We start from the raw sequence: 14563 nt of genomic DNA, 5'->3' as shown, positions 1-14563 counted from the left end.
AAAGACATTGCATCCCTCTCATTGGTCCACAAGCAAGAAAGGAGGCTACTGATGAAAAAAAATCTAGAATATTCGAAATTACGAATATATATCACTATATTCTAAATATTAGCAAATTCTCGAAGTGCCGATATTCGCGATTAATATTCGCGTCCAACACTACTGTATATCAGACAGCCAATCAATAAACATAAACACTCAAGACTAGGGATTGTGGGGTTTGTAGTCTTTGAAGTTTTGTGAGGGAAGATCAGGCTCACACAGGAACTAGATAAATGGGTTGCAAGGTAAAATGAAGCTCTGATTATATGTATAGGTATGGGTTCTGGTTGGGTCACAGCTTGCAGTCTTAATGCAGTTTTTTTTTTTAATTCAGTTACTTTACTGGAATACCCCTTTAAGGAACCGGGTAACGGAAAGAAGACGTGTGCCATGCAGCGCGCATGGGTCAGCTCTTCCTGACACAGCACTGAGAGAATGTTCTTCCTGTTATCGGTGATCATGGTTCCTATCTCCAGTTGGCGAGGAGACAGCCAGGATTTGATTTCTTGGTTGATGATGCAAAGAAGTTCTTCCCTAATGTGACCCCTATTGCCCAGGTTGACCAGGTGCTAAACCTCATGACAACGCCTTGCTTTGCATACTGTAGGTGGTATGCTGGAGGACCACTCTGAACTGTACCTACAGTGGAGGCTGAGGAAAAGGTAGAGGATGAGGAGGCAGAGGAGGACACTGGTGCAGAAATCCTACGATTACAATGCAGAGGCAACATTGCCATCACCTGGCCAAGTTGCTGGTATGCCTGGGCAGGAACCACCTTTACCCAGTGGGCTATAAATGACATATATTTTTTGTGACTATAGTTACAGCTCCACATGTCGGCGCTGCCGTGAACTGTACCAGACACTCACAGGCTCAAGGACTGGCCCACCTTCTGCTCAACATACATGTGCAGGGCTGGTAAAACTTTTTTAGAGAAGTAAAGATGGTTTAGGCCTTTCAATTATATCACCCTCACAAGTCTCATTGCCATGTCCCTGATTATTCTCAATACGTGCTCCCACTCGACTGTCATTATCGCTAGTTGCACACCTAAAGCGGACCTCTCCTCCAAGTCTGTGCTGGCCTGTAGCTGGTGAGGGGCCTCACTAAGGTTGTCCTAGCTGAAAAGCAGAGCAGAGCTGGCAGGATACATTCAGTGGCGGATTATAATTGGGGCGTTTAGTTCTGTAGCCCCACGCCCGGCATCGCTGGGGGGCCCAACGCCGACCCAAACGCCCACAAACTGCGGAGGGGCACGGGAGCACATAGTTCCCTGCCCCGCTGCCTCCGCCAATCACCACCATAGGCTTCAGGCCTAGTAAGCCTAAAGCATATGCGGTAGTAAAATCCTGGCGCAGGCGAGAGTGATGACGTCCTCGCGCCACGCCTGTGCACGGATGCAGCACTCTGACATGTGTGCGCAGCGCGCCTGCACCGTCTGTGAGTAAATGCTGACTGGGACACAGGTAAGTATTAGCTTTAAATTTTTTTCTATTTTTTTGTGTTACAACTTTGGGGGACATTACTGAAGAGACAGCGGGGGGCAAACTACTACGTGGGGGAAAATTACTAATGTGGGGGAAATTAAAACTGTGAGGGCAGTGTGGAGAAATTAATACTGTTGGGGCAAATTACTTAATAGATGGCAGTGTTGGGGCAAATTATCTAATGGGGCAGTGTGGGGGGTTATTACTTGATGGGGGCAGTGTGGGGGCAAATTACTTAATGAAGGGCAGTGTGGGGGCAAATTACTTAATGAAGGGCAGTGTGGGGTCAAATTACCTAATAGATGGCAGTGTGGGGGCAAATTACTTAATGGATGACAGTGTGGGGGCAAATTTCTTAATGGATGGCAGTGTGGGGGCAAATTACTTATTGGATGGCAGTGTCAGGGCAAATTATGTAGTCGGGGTTATTACTTGATTGGGGCACTGTGGGGGGGCAAATTACTTTGTGGGGGTACTGCATGGGAGGCAGTATGGAAGAAATTACTATATGGAGCAGTGTGGGGGAAATTACTATATGGGGGCACTGTGGGGGAAATTACTATATGGGGCAGTGTGGGGGGGCATTTCTTTTAAGGGACATTATTTTTGGGGACACTATACAGGCATTATTACCTGGAGCACAATATAGGGTGTTATTATTACTGGGGGCACTCTAGGGGACATTATAATTGCTATAGACACTATAGGGACCTTTGGGGTAATTTATCAAACTGGTGTAAAGTAGTGTTGAGCGCGAATATTCGAATTGCAAATTTTTTTCTCGAATATCGCAATTTTGAGATTTCGCGAATATTTAGAATATCGCTCTATATATTCGCGAATTCGAATATTCATTTTTTTTTTTTTATTATTATATTTTTTTCTTTCCCACTTCTCTAAAGTTGTTCTTACCTGTCCTTTGGATTCCTGGCTTCCTGGCTGCTCCAGTCAGTGGCGTTTTCAACTTACTGCTATATTCCATATTAGCTAAATATGAACTTAAGTTCAGAAGAGGCAAAAAAAATTTAGAGGCAAAAAAAGGGATTATAGCACTATATTAGCTAAATTACAATCTATATGTGTATTTTACGAAATTTCGTAATATTGCTCTAACTTCGTCTTTTAGAATATTCGTAATATTCTAAGAGACGAAGTTAGAGCAAATCACGAAATTTCGTAAAATACACATATTAGCCTAGCCATAGTCAATTAGCATAGGAACGTTGCCTTATACTATCAAGATAAATAATCGCAATACGCGAAAAAAAAAATCGTATATTATTCGCGATAATTGGAATAATTACGAATATTCGATTTCGACGAATATAACACGAATATTCATTCGAATATTCGCGAAATATCGCGAAATCGAATATGGCACCTCCCGCTCATCACTAGTGTAAAGTAGAACTGGGTTAGTTACCCATTGCAACAGATTTCACCTTTCATTTTTCACAGCTCCTTTGGAAAATGAAAGGTGGAATCTGATTGGTTGCTATGTGGGCATCTAAGCCAGTTGTACTTTACACCAGTTTGATAAATGACCCCAATTATGAAAAAACTAACGTGTCTGTGTAACAAACTCTGTAGAGACAAGATGCAGCAGAAAGAATTAGTCATGTCGGTCTGGGTCAAACGGAGGAGAAGAGGAAAGAGAAGATCTAAATGACAGGAGAAGTCACTGGATGTAAGAGGTATGTGGTGCTGTATTCCCCTATATGTAGAGCTGGCTCACCACTGTGACCTGCATCTTATCTCCTCCTCCAAGTCTTTTTTTTTATCATAATCATATGTATTTTAAATTTGGCAACTAACATTTTAATTTGTCACCTGCAGCCCAGATAACAGTGATAACTTTTTGTGTACAGATAATGTAGTAGATGTTCCATGCAGTCCTATGTAACACCCCACATAACACAATAGTTCACTGTGTTATGTGGGGTGTTACATAGGACTGCAGGTAACATCTATGACATCTGTACTCTGAGAGTTATGAGATGATGGGGGTCTGACTCCTGGCACCCCCACTAATCAGCTGTTTGAGGAGACCGCGATGTTAAAGTAAGCACCGCAGCCTCTTTGCTTCTTACCAAGCACAGCTCTGTCCATTTGATTGCACTGTGCTTGGTATTACAGATCAGCCCCAATCACTCAGATGGGACAGAGTTGCACCTAGACCATGTGAACGATGTCATATGGCCTAGGAAGAGACTTTGGCGCTTACCAAGCACCGCAGCGTCTTCATACAGAAAAAAATAAATAAAACTACAATGGGGATGGGGGGGCCCGAATTGGGTGGACCGCCCCGGGCCTATCATGCACTTAATCCGGCCCTGCATACATTACCTCCTGAGCAGAAGGAGCAGCAAAAGAAAGAGGCAGTTGCAGGGCAGGTGAGGGCACATGGGTTGTTCCTGGGCCATTACAGCTAAGTGTGGTGCCAGAGGAACCCACCGATTCCTGGCTGTGTGTGTCAGACGTCACTTGAGATGATGTCAAAGAGTGAGTCAACCATAGTGTCATATTTACCCATCCATTACCTCAATAAATAACCCAGACAATGACTGAAGTAGATTAATAAACTATTTTATTTATTTATATTGGCATATAATTGGCCACGGTGTTTATGGTTACCTTAAACAAAATATCATAACCATTTAACTTTTATCAACTATTTTGTAACCATCAATTAGTTGCCATGAACTAGTACCATTAACACCTAGTCCGCTCAACACAGTCCCAAACAAACACAGTGACATGCGTTACCAGGGTGGGTGGGAGGGAGTTTCTTCTTCAGTCCTGATGGGAATGCGCATCACCTAACTGCTGTTCCCTTTTTATAGGTACCTCGAGACGAACGTTGGCTGACTCTCCAATCAATATCTTCGTCCCAACCTAGAGGACACACAGACTGCAACATCTGTATCTGTAACTCAGGTAAGTTCTGTATCCAGTTGTAACATTGCATATGCAAATTTAGAGGGTTCATGACACCATGTCCCCCCTTATTTGCATCCGTAAAAAGGATTTCTCATTCCAGTACAGCTGGATTGTTGGTCAAAACATGACTGCTGGATGACAGTGGCAGCTCTTGTCTGTTGCTGTGGCTGCTGCTACCACCACCCCTTCTTCTGCTGCTACTTGTGCTGGCTACAGATTTTTTTTTTGCCACTGCACCGTACTTTTTAGAACCCATGCAACTGTCTGTTGGTCATTGTGTAAGTCACTCAATCACTAATGTAAATATATAACTAAGTATGAAGGTCGCAGCAGTTGAACTAGATAAATGTACCTACAGTATATATTAGACTGCCGGTTGACACTGAGTCTTATGCACAGTAAGTCTATTTATAAAAGAGCAGATTAAAGAGGACCTTTCGTTGGTCCAAACATTGTAACTATCAGGCTATTTAGAGCGGCACCCAGGGATCTCACTGCACTTAATATTATTCTGGGGCGCCGCTCCGTTCTCACGCTATGTCCCCCGGTATTTTCGCTGACTTGGTAACACTGGGAGGAGCCTGCCCTTTTCTCCTGGGCATTCCTTCTCCCAGGCTGTAGTGCTGTCCAATTGCAGTGCAGAGCTCACAGCCTGGGAGAAAAAAACTCCCAGGCTGTGAACTCTGCCCTGTGATTGGACTGGAAGAAGGAGATTCCCAGGAGAAAAGGGGCAGGCTCCTACCAGTGTTTACCAAGTCAGCGAAAATATCAGGGGACATAGCAGGAGAACGGAGCGGCGCCCCCGAATATTAGTAAGTACAATGAGATCCCGGGTCGCCGCTCTACACAGCCTTATATTTATCTTAAAATGTTTGACCGATTAAAGGTCATCTTTAAGTATAAATGGTGCAGCAGTTGAACTATATAAACGTGCCTATATATTAGACTGCCTGTTGACGTCATGCAAACAGGACACAGGCAAAACAGACCAAGGACCCAAAAGTGTAATAAAAGCACATGACAGTAAGCAGGTTAGGCAATAGTGGTAGCACTACCACAGAACCAAGTACTTCGGCAGACCAGAGGCAAAACCCAGAGAGCGGAGAGCCAGTTATCCCCGTTCTTCACAGAGCCCCTGGTGGTGGGGATGAAATGGGTCGTATCTCCAGGAATATTTGAATAAGGTGCCGCCACATCCAAAGTAAGCCACCTGTATGATGGATCACTGTCAATTTCTTTCAGAAGTGAGATCACGGTGAGAGGTTACTAGTTAGCGAATTGATTCCGGAGATGATGGGCCTACCTGGCGTTTTTTTTTTTTTTTTTCATTTTTATGTGCCTTCGGTAGGTGGTACAATATTCCTGTGTTCAGGTGGTCGATGGTAATATATTATTTTTCTTTTTTGGTCAGGATCTTGTTGTCCTCTGCTTCATTTAGGAGTATCAGGAGGATTCTCCTATCCTCATTCAGTGGATTAGCGTGGAGGACCTCGTAGTAAGCAGGATCGTCCAGGATCCTCTTAGCCTCCGTGATGTAGTCATGCCTCTTTTGGAGAACGATTCCTCCTCCTTTATCCACACTTCTGATCACTAGGGTGTCATTCTTAGTGAGTTCCGAAAGGGCTTCTTTCTGCTTCAGGGTAAGATTGTTCTTGATCAGATTCTTATTGCTGCTTCTTATTTCTTTTGACACTAGGGAAAAAAATGTATTTATGTGGTTCCCTTTGTGATGAGTGGGATAAAATGTGGATTTTGGCTTCAGATTAGTGTGGGCCAGTGGGGTGGCTCCAGGGTCTTCTGGTGGGGTGGCTCTCTGGTCTTCCAAAGGGGCTCCTTTAGGTTCTGCGGGTTGGTGTTTTTTTTAGATGAAAAAATGCCTCTGTAGGGCAAGTTTGCGGATAAAGGAATTTAAATCAACAAATAATTCAAAATCATTGAATTTTACTGCTGGACAAAACGATAAGCCCTTCTGAAGTATGGATGTTTGGGATGGGGTTAAAGGGAACCCTGCAAGGTTGAAGATTTTTACTCCTGCATGGTTTTGTTCCTTTTGGGTGTTTGGGGGTCCAATAGTGTCTCCAGAGGTTGTTTGGGTGCTCCTGATATGGTGTTTTTTTCTTCCACCTCTTCTGCATTCTATCTTTTTGTCCCTTTTTGGATTTGTTCTACTACTGGTTTGAAGAAATTGGTTATTATTGGTGTTGTCCCTGATGGTTGTTTTACAACGTATGTAGCCTGTGGGGTCAGGGCCCCGGAGAGCGGTAAAAAAGATATAGAATGGTCGATAGTGACATCTGATCCCTTGTGTGAGAGTTCCAGGAGGCTCTCATCATGAGTAGTGAGGAGAGAATCCTCGAGTGTAGAGGACTCAGTCCCGGCCAGGTCCGGAGTGGACGAAACAGAAGTAAAGGAGGTAGGGGGTAGGTTGAGGGGACAACCCTCAGGGAGATCGAAGGGAACTTTGGATGTTAGCTTTTGATGGGAATGAATTGTGGGAGGGGTGAACCAGATGGGGGTTCCTGAGTTATTGCCAGAAGGCTTATATTTGTTGCGCGGTGGGGGAGTAGCTTTGTTGGTGGTGGCAACCGGCATGGAAGGCATAGTGGGTCTTAGTTTTACTCAGCGGCTCTCTGGGAATTATTCTAGGACGAGTGATAGCATTGTCATTGCCACCTCCATTACCGCCCCCTCATTCCCTCACTTCCAGCCCTCCCCTTCCTTCCTCCGCCATTCCCAGTCATATACGGTCTGTGTTTCCCCTTCATCCCTAGCACTACTGCGGTCTTTTTCCTCATCAAGTACAGTCCCTGCTCATGTCACCTCCTCATCTTCTAGAGCCCAGCACTCTTGCCCCCTTCCCCATTGCATCACCTAGTTCCTCCCACCCCCCTCCCCTTCATCGATGCGCCGGCACCTCATAGCAGCCTTCCCCATCATTGCAATAGTATCTGCCCACACACACACCCACTCCACCATCAATGGGTTAGCAGCTAGCTCCAGTCTCGTCATCGGCGGTCTCGTCATTGCTGCCCGACCCAACCGGCCTTGTCCCCGCCCACTCTGCCTCCTTATTGCCAGGCCACCATGCGCTCTAAGCACACAGCATCTGGACGCTACACGTGCCAGGAGCTGGGAGCAGCGCACTCTCCACTAACGGCATCACCCACCGGTTCCCCTCTTCTCTTATCCCTTTGCATATTAACAATTTCATGCCATTTGCCCCCAGCTCTCACTATGACCACTCCACCCCATATCATGCTCTTTCTGCTATCATGTTAAATCATTACCAGTCTAGGTTCATTCACCCCACCTTACCAACCACCTAAACTTATACGAGTGACGCTGCAGTGGTATTGCACCTTTGATCTTGTGTCTTTTTGGGACCAATCAAATTTTTCGTAATTTAACCATTAATTAAACATTTAATTACTTATTAATTGGTATTGCACACTATTATTAAGATTTACGTTTAGACGCGCCGCAAAAAATAGCCATCTATCACCTGCTATATATTATTAGCTACGGTATCAGTTAATTATAAAATCCTGCTTTTATCCCAACCGGCGCCCTTCTTATAGCATATATATATATATATATATATATATATATATATATTTTTTTTTTTTTTTTGTGTGTGTGTGTGTGTTTTGTTTTTACAATTCATATCTATTCTCTAATCTCTATTTATTGATTTCTTATTCCGTTGATTTCTTTGCATTTACGCATTTATGTACTCTTTTATTCATTCACATCTACATGACTCATGACGGTCATGTTATCACTATTATTACTATCATTATTATTATCTATTATTGTCTCTTTTATCATACATTTTTGTAACCTGAGGCCCATCAGTGTATTCTTAATTTGCGCAATTGTGCGTATATGTTTTTTAGACTTGAAAAAGGGGTCCGCAGAACCCCGAAACGCGTTGTCACGATAACAATAAAAATAACTATTGGTTTGTAAAAAAAACTCTGGTTGCGTTTTTGCGCCTATTGTCCACCCCTCCACTCGCTCCCCAAGTCCCGTGGATACCTCATTCAATCAGTTTTTTTGGGGGGCATCTGGTATATCACAGCAGTTGCAATTAGTTGTTCCAATAGCGTTTCTCCCTCTGTATAGCTGCGGTATCGCAGCAGAACCGCACACAACTGCTGCACAATACAAATGCACTATAATATACTTTCTATGTTAGAAAGTATATTATAAGTATATCATACCCCTCAGTATGTCACACCTATCTATAGCACACCTATACCAGTCGTTAAAAGGACTTTTGTGGCCCTATTAGCTAGCGTTTGGTGTCTCTAACAGTCTGTCCCTGCTCCACAAAGCAACCTCTCCCTACACTGGCAAAAGACTGAATGTAAAATGGCGGCCAGATCGGGTTTATTTATAGGGTGGAGGTATGTCCATGTGCTGAAACATCTCAATTGGCTGTCCTGTCCCACCTGATGGATGGGTCAAAGTTCGACACAATGCAAAAGAATATGGCGCCGGCGAACATCGCCATATGTTTGCATGTTTGACGTACCGCGAGCGAGCAAAGTTTGCCACTAAACGACCGTCGGGAGAACCGCAAGGCCATCTCTAATGGCCATTACAATTCCTTAGTATTCAAGGAAGAGACCTATAGATATCTCGTTTGAATGCTAGATAGCATGCACGCACTACAAGGTCAGATGAGTGAATTTATTTTACATTAGTATATTTATCTTTACAAACTGCTGTCTAGTAAATTTTACTTAATGGAACCCGGATAAGCTCTTTGATATGTTTGTACCAAATGTTATTAGTGGAAAACTAGTTGAAAATGAAACTATTCCAAAACAATGTATATTGTTTTTTTACTATCCTTCACGGAAAATATTTCATTATAGTACAATTAGTCAAGATTAGTTCACATCTAAAAGGCAGAGCCAAATTAATGCATAAACTCAGTGGAAGCGATAATTTACACTTTATATTATTTATTATTGTAGCAAGTTATTTATAAGAATTAACATACTCCACATAGCATTAACGTGGGAGTTATTAAAGAAATGACTTACTGTATGGCCAGATCAAACACATGTTTCACTACAAGATTTTACATCCCAGCAATAAAGCATCTCATATTTTATTTTTATGTGGAGTATATAAATGATGCATGCAGAGGTAAACATTAGGAGGATTTACAGAAATGCTGAAATGCCTGATTAACACTTCGATTGCCAGAATTTATCAATTTTACATGGCAGATGTATGTATTTAGCAGTTGTATAGTGAAACTCAAAGTGGATAATACATTTTCCCATAGGCATTGTTTCAGATATTTTAAGATAGGTTTATTTTGTGCCTGAACCATGTTTAGTTTGCACCAAATTTATGGTTTGGATTGTGAAATGTGTTTTGGTCCATCACACTTGGTGGCAAGCAGTGGGATTTGCTTCCTCCCTACGGAGGAGTCCAAACCACCACCGGGATTTATTTCTCAGCTGGCTGAGGAGAACGGACTACAGCAGCCATGACCATGGCAGTGGAGTACTCCAAATTGTTGTGGATCATTTGTCCAGTGGCGTCGCCAGGGGGGGGCCAGAGGGGGCCAGGGCCCCCCCTACATCATGCTCGGCCCCCCCATGTGCCCCCCCAACTAAAATGCGCCGCCCCCCCAAAGTGAGCCGCCGCCGCCGGGCACAGGGAGATGAGCGCTTCCATTGCGCTCATCTCCTTACTACTGCCTGTGCCAGCGGCGGTGCAGGGGAGGGAGAGGCGTGTCCCTTCCCCTTGCTCTGATAGGCTGCAGGCACTATGCCGGCAGCCTATCAGAGGCCGGCGCAGGCGGCGCGATGACGTCATCGCGCTGCCTGAGCCATACAGCGTGGGACACAGGCCTGAAGAGGCCTGCATCGCATCGCTGACACTGAGGTAAGTGTCAGCGATGTAAGTGTTTTTTTTTTTGTTTTTTTTTTACAATAGTGATACTGAATACTGAAGGGGGGGGACTTAATAATGGCACATGATGGGGGGGGACTTAATAATGGCACATGATGGGGGGGGGACTTAATAATGGCACATGATGGGGGGGGACTTAATAATGGCACATGACGGGGGGGGGACTTAATAATGGCACATGACGGGGGGGACTTAATAATGGCACATGACGGGGGGGACTTAATAATGGCACATGACGGGGGGGACTTAATAATGGCACATGACGGGGGGGACTTAATAATGGCACATGATGGGGGGGACTTAATAATGGCACATGATGGGGGGGACTTAATAATGGCACATGACGGGGGGGACTTAATAATGGCACATGACGGGGGGGACTTAATAATGGCACATGACTGGGGGGGACTTAATAATGGCACATGATGGGGGGGACTTAATAATGGCACATGATGGGGGGGACTTAATAATGGCACATGATGGGGGGGGACTTAATAATGGCACATGATGGGGGGGACTTAATAATGGCACATGATGGGGGGGGACTTAATAATGGCACATGATGGGGGGGGACTTAATAATGGCACATGATGGGGGGGACTTAATAATGGCACATGATGGGGGGGACTTAATAATGGCACATGATGGGGGGGACTTAATAATGGCACATGATGGGGGGGGACTTAATAATGGCACATGATGGGGGGGACTTAATAATGGCACATGATGGGGGGGACTTAATAATGGCACATGATGGGGGGGGACTTAATAATGGCACATGATGGGGGGACTTAATAATGGCACATGATGGGGGGGACTTAATAATGGCACATGATGGGGGGGACTTAATAATGGCACATACGGGGGGGACTTAATAATGGCACATGACGGGGGGGGACTTAATAATGGCACATGACGGGGGGGACTTAATAATGGCACATGATGGGGGGGACTTAATAATGGCACATGATGGGGGGGACTTAATAATGGCACATGATGGGGGGGACTTAATAATGGCACATGATGGGGGGGGACTTAATAATGGCACATGATGGGGGGGACTTAATAATGGCACATGATTACTGGCACGTAATGGGGGGCTTATTACTGGCACGTAATGGGGGGCTTATTACTGGCACATGATGGGGGGCTTATTACTGGCACATGATGGGGGGCTTATTACTGGCACGTAATGGGGGGCTTATTACTGGCACGTAATGGGGGGCTTATTACTGGCACATAATTGGTGGGCACTATAGGGGCATCTACTGAGGCAACACAAAGAAGGGGTGTTTTATATGGGGGGCTCTGTACAGTAGCATTTTATACTGGGACACATTATGGTGGGTACTATGGGGAAGGGGGGAGAGGAGTACTATAGAGTCATCTACGGGGGCACTAAGAAGGGGTAATTTATACTTGCAAAATTATGGGGGACACTGAGGGGATCTACTGGGGCATTTTATACTGGTACATTATGGGGGGCACTAGGAGGAAGGGGGAGAGGAGCACTATGGGGGCATTTACTGGGGCACTATATAGGGGTATTTTATACTGGCACATTTTGGGGGACATTAGCTCAACTGGGGGCATAAGGGGGTATTTTTTGCACTGTCACATTATAAGGAGAATTATTTCTACTGGGGGGCATTATGGTGGGCTTTATTACCCCCCCCCATGGTATGACCCCCTAGTAGCAGCACCAGCCTCTCCCTGCTCTGCTATCCCTCTGCCCCTTCTCCAAATCCTTATTATGAAATCTTTCTCATTAGAATAAAACACAACATCAGCTCCGCCGAGCCCCCGGCCAAAGTGTGGAAGTGGCGTCCGAGATCCCCAAGGGCCAAGCCAAGTAACTGTAAGTGTTCATGTGAAATATGTTTATGTTATAGACATATAGCCTACACTGTGCCACACGATATACAGTATACCTCTGCACCGTGCCACACAATATACAGTATACCTCTACACTGTGCCACACAGTATACCTCTACACTGTGCCACACAATATACAGTATACCGCTACACTGTGCCACACAATATACAGTATACCGCTACACTGTGCCACACAATATACAGTATACCTCTACACTGTGCCACACAGTATACCGTATACCTCTACACTGTGCCCCACGATATACAGTATACCGCTACACTGTGCCCCACGATATACAGTATACCGCTACACTGTGCCACACAGTATACAGTATACCGCTACACTGTGGAGTCTGTTCTATAAGCACCCTTGTTCTGTGGCGGCGGACAGAAAATAATCTGGAAGTGCCTCTCCCGAGACCAGGCTCTGGATCCGCCACTGGTCTGGACCGCTCCCAGGAGTGTACATTTCTTCTAAATTGTAATCCGTATCCTCTGACCTGCAGAAATCAGCACTCGCTCTATAACAACTAACAGGCAGTACCTGAAGGCTGTAGCCTGGCCCTGTTACCGAAGCTAGCCGAGTAGTGTAAGGTTAAGGTACTAGTAGAGATGAGCGGCTGCTGAATCCTGATTTAAAGTTAAAGTTACTGCAGGATATGGATTACGGTTTAGAAATGTCAAATGTACACTCCTGTGAGAGGCGGGGAGGGGGATCTGTGGATGACACTGTTATGGAGGGGGAAATGGGGATGACACTGTCATGGGGTGGATCTGTGGATGACACATAAGATGCTATACACTGTATGTGTCATCCACAGATCCCCCCCATAGCAGTGTCATCCACAGATCCCCCTCTCTATAAAAGTGTCATCCACAGACAGCTGGACTTTTCTTCCCTGTTGCGGTTTTAGGTATTGGGTAAAGTATCGCAGCATTTCGAAGCGTACTTGTGTAAATGTATCGTTGTTATAGCTGCCCCCCCTACTTTTGTCCTGGCCCACAGTGTGCCCCCCCAAATTTTGAAAGCTAGAGACGCCACTGCATTTGTCCAAAGGGAGAAAAGGGTCTGTCTATGGAAGACTACGTCACCCTTAGGCAGATGGCACGGACAGCTCTATGGAATATTACCAAGGCACACCAGAGCCGGTTTCATCCATTTCCAGAATAAATTCACGGGATCAGACGGGCCTGCAAATTGGTATCCTAGAAGAGCAGCCTCAGGAGCATTGGGTGGCTGATTTGCACTAGTTGGTTCAGCGAGAGGTAAAGTATCGTGCCCTGCGTTGGTATGCAGAACAAACACAGCCAGGATTGACAGCTGACTATCCAGAGGGTTACAACTTTGATGACCCTGGACTGTTGTGGGACACCATGGTGGATATGTTTGCGGTTGGGGATGAGGAGGACCTTTTTGCATACTGGGAAGACTTGCTAAATTTGGAGAGAGTTTCAGAGCTGAGAGCTGATTTGGAGTACATGGTAAAACAAGAATGGCTACTGGGAAAGGCATACAAGGAGCTGCTAGGACTCATCCAGCAGAGTGTCTCAGACCCAAGGGAAGCCATATGCTCAGAGACTGTGGATTTAATTGACTTTTTTGTGGAGCTTGTAAAGCTCACTGATTCCCCAGGTGAGGCGCTGACAACAGGGCAGAGTGCCACAAGCCTCTACCCAGCACCTGGTACAGCCCTGGGGTTCAGGATGAGGAGACAGACGGCCTCTCTGCCCAGCAGCCTGATGAGTTCCAGGGAGAAGAGGTAGCCGACCTCTCTCCCCAATGGCAGATGGAGTTCCTGGGAGAAGGGTAGCTGACCTCTCTCCCCAACTGCAGATGGAGACCCAGGGAGAAGAGGTAGCCGACTTCTCTCCCCAGCAGCAGATGGAGACCCAGGGAGCAAAGGTAGCTGACCTCTCCCCCCAGCGGCAGATGGAGACCCAGGGAGAAGAGGTAGCTGACCTATCTCCCCAGCGGCATAGGGCATTCCAGAGAGAAGAGGTAGCCAACTTCTCTCCCCAACGGCAGTGTGTTTACCCAGGAGATGAAGTGGGTGGCATCACTTTTCTGCAGCAGAGTCAAGCGGACCGGTTAGAAGAGGTTTTGTATTTATCTTGTCTGACTAACACAGGTCCAGACCAGTTGGGGGTCTAAAAAAAGTTGTCTAAAAAAATGTTTAGCATAAATAAAAAATAATTATGGTACCTATACTTCATATATTTTGTGCAGCAAGCATGTGCCACAAATTCTGGCATAAATCAAGACAAATATTTGCAGACTTTTT

The sequence above is a fragment of the Bufo gargarizans genome, chromosome 3 (assembly GCF_014858855.1).
Source record: "Bufo gargarizans isolate SCDJY-AF-19 chromosome 3, ASM1485885v1, whole genome shotgun sequence".
Classification (NCBI taxonomy): domain Eukaryota; kingdom Metazoa; phylum Chordata; class Amphibia; order Anura; family Bufonidae; genus Bufo; species Bufo gargarizans.
Note: the sequence above shows the minus strand (reverse complement) of the source record.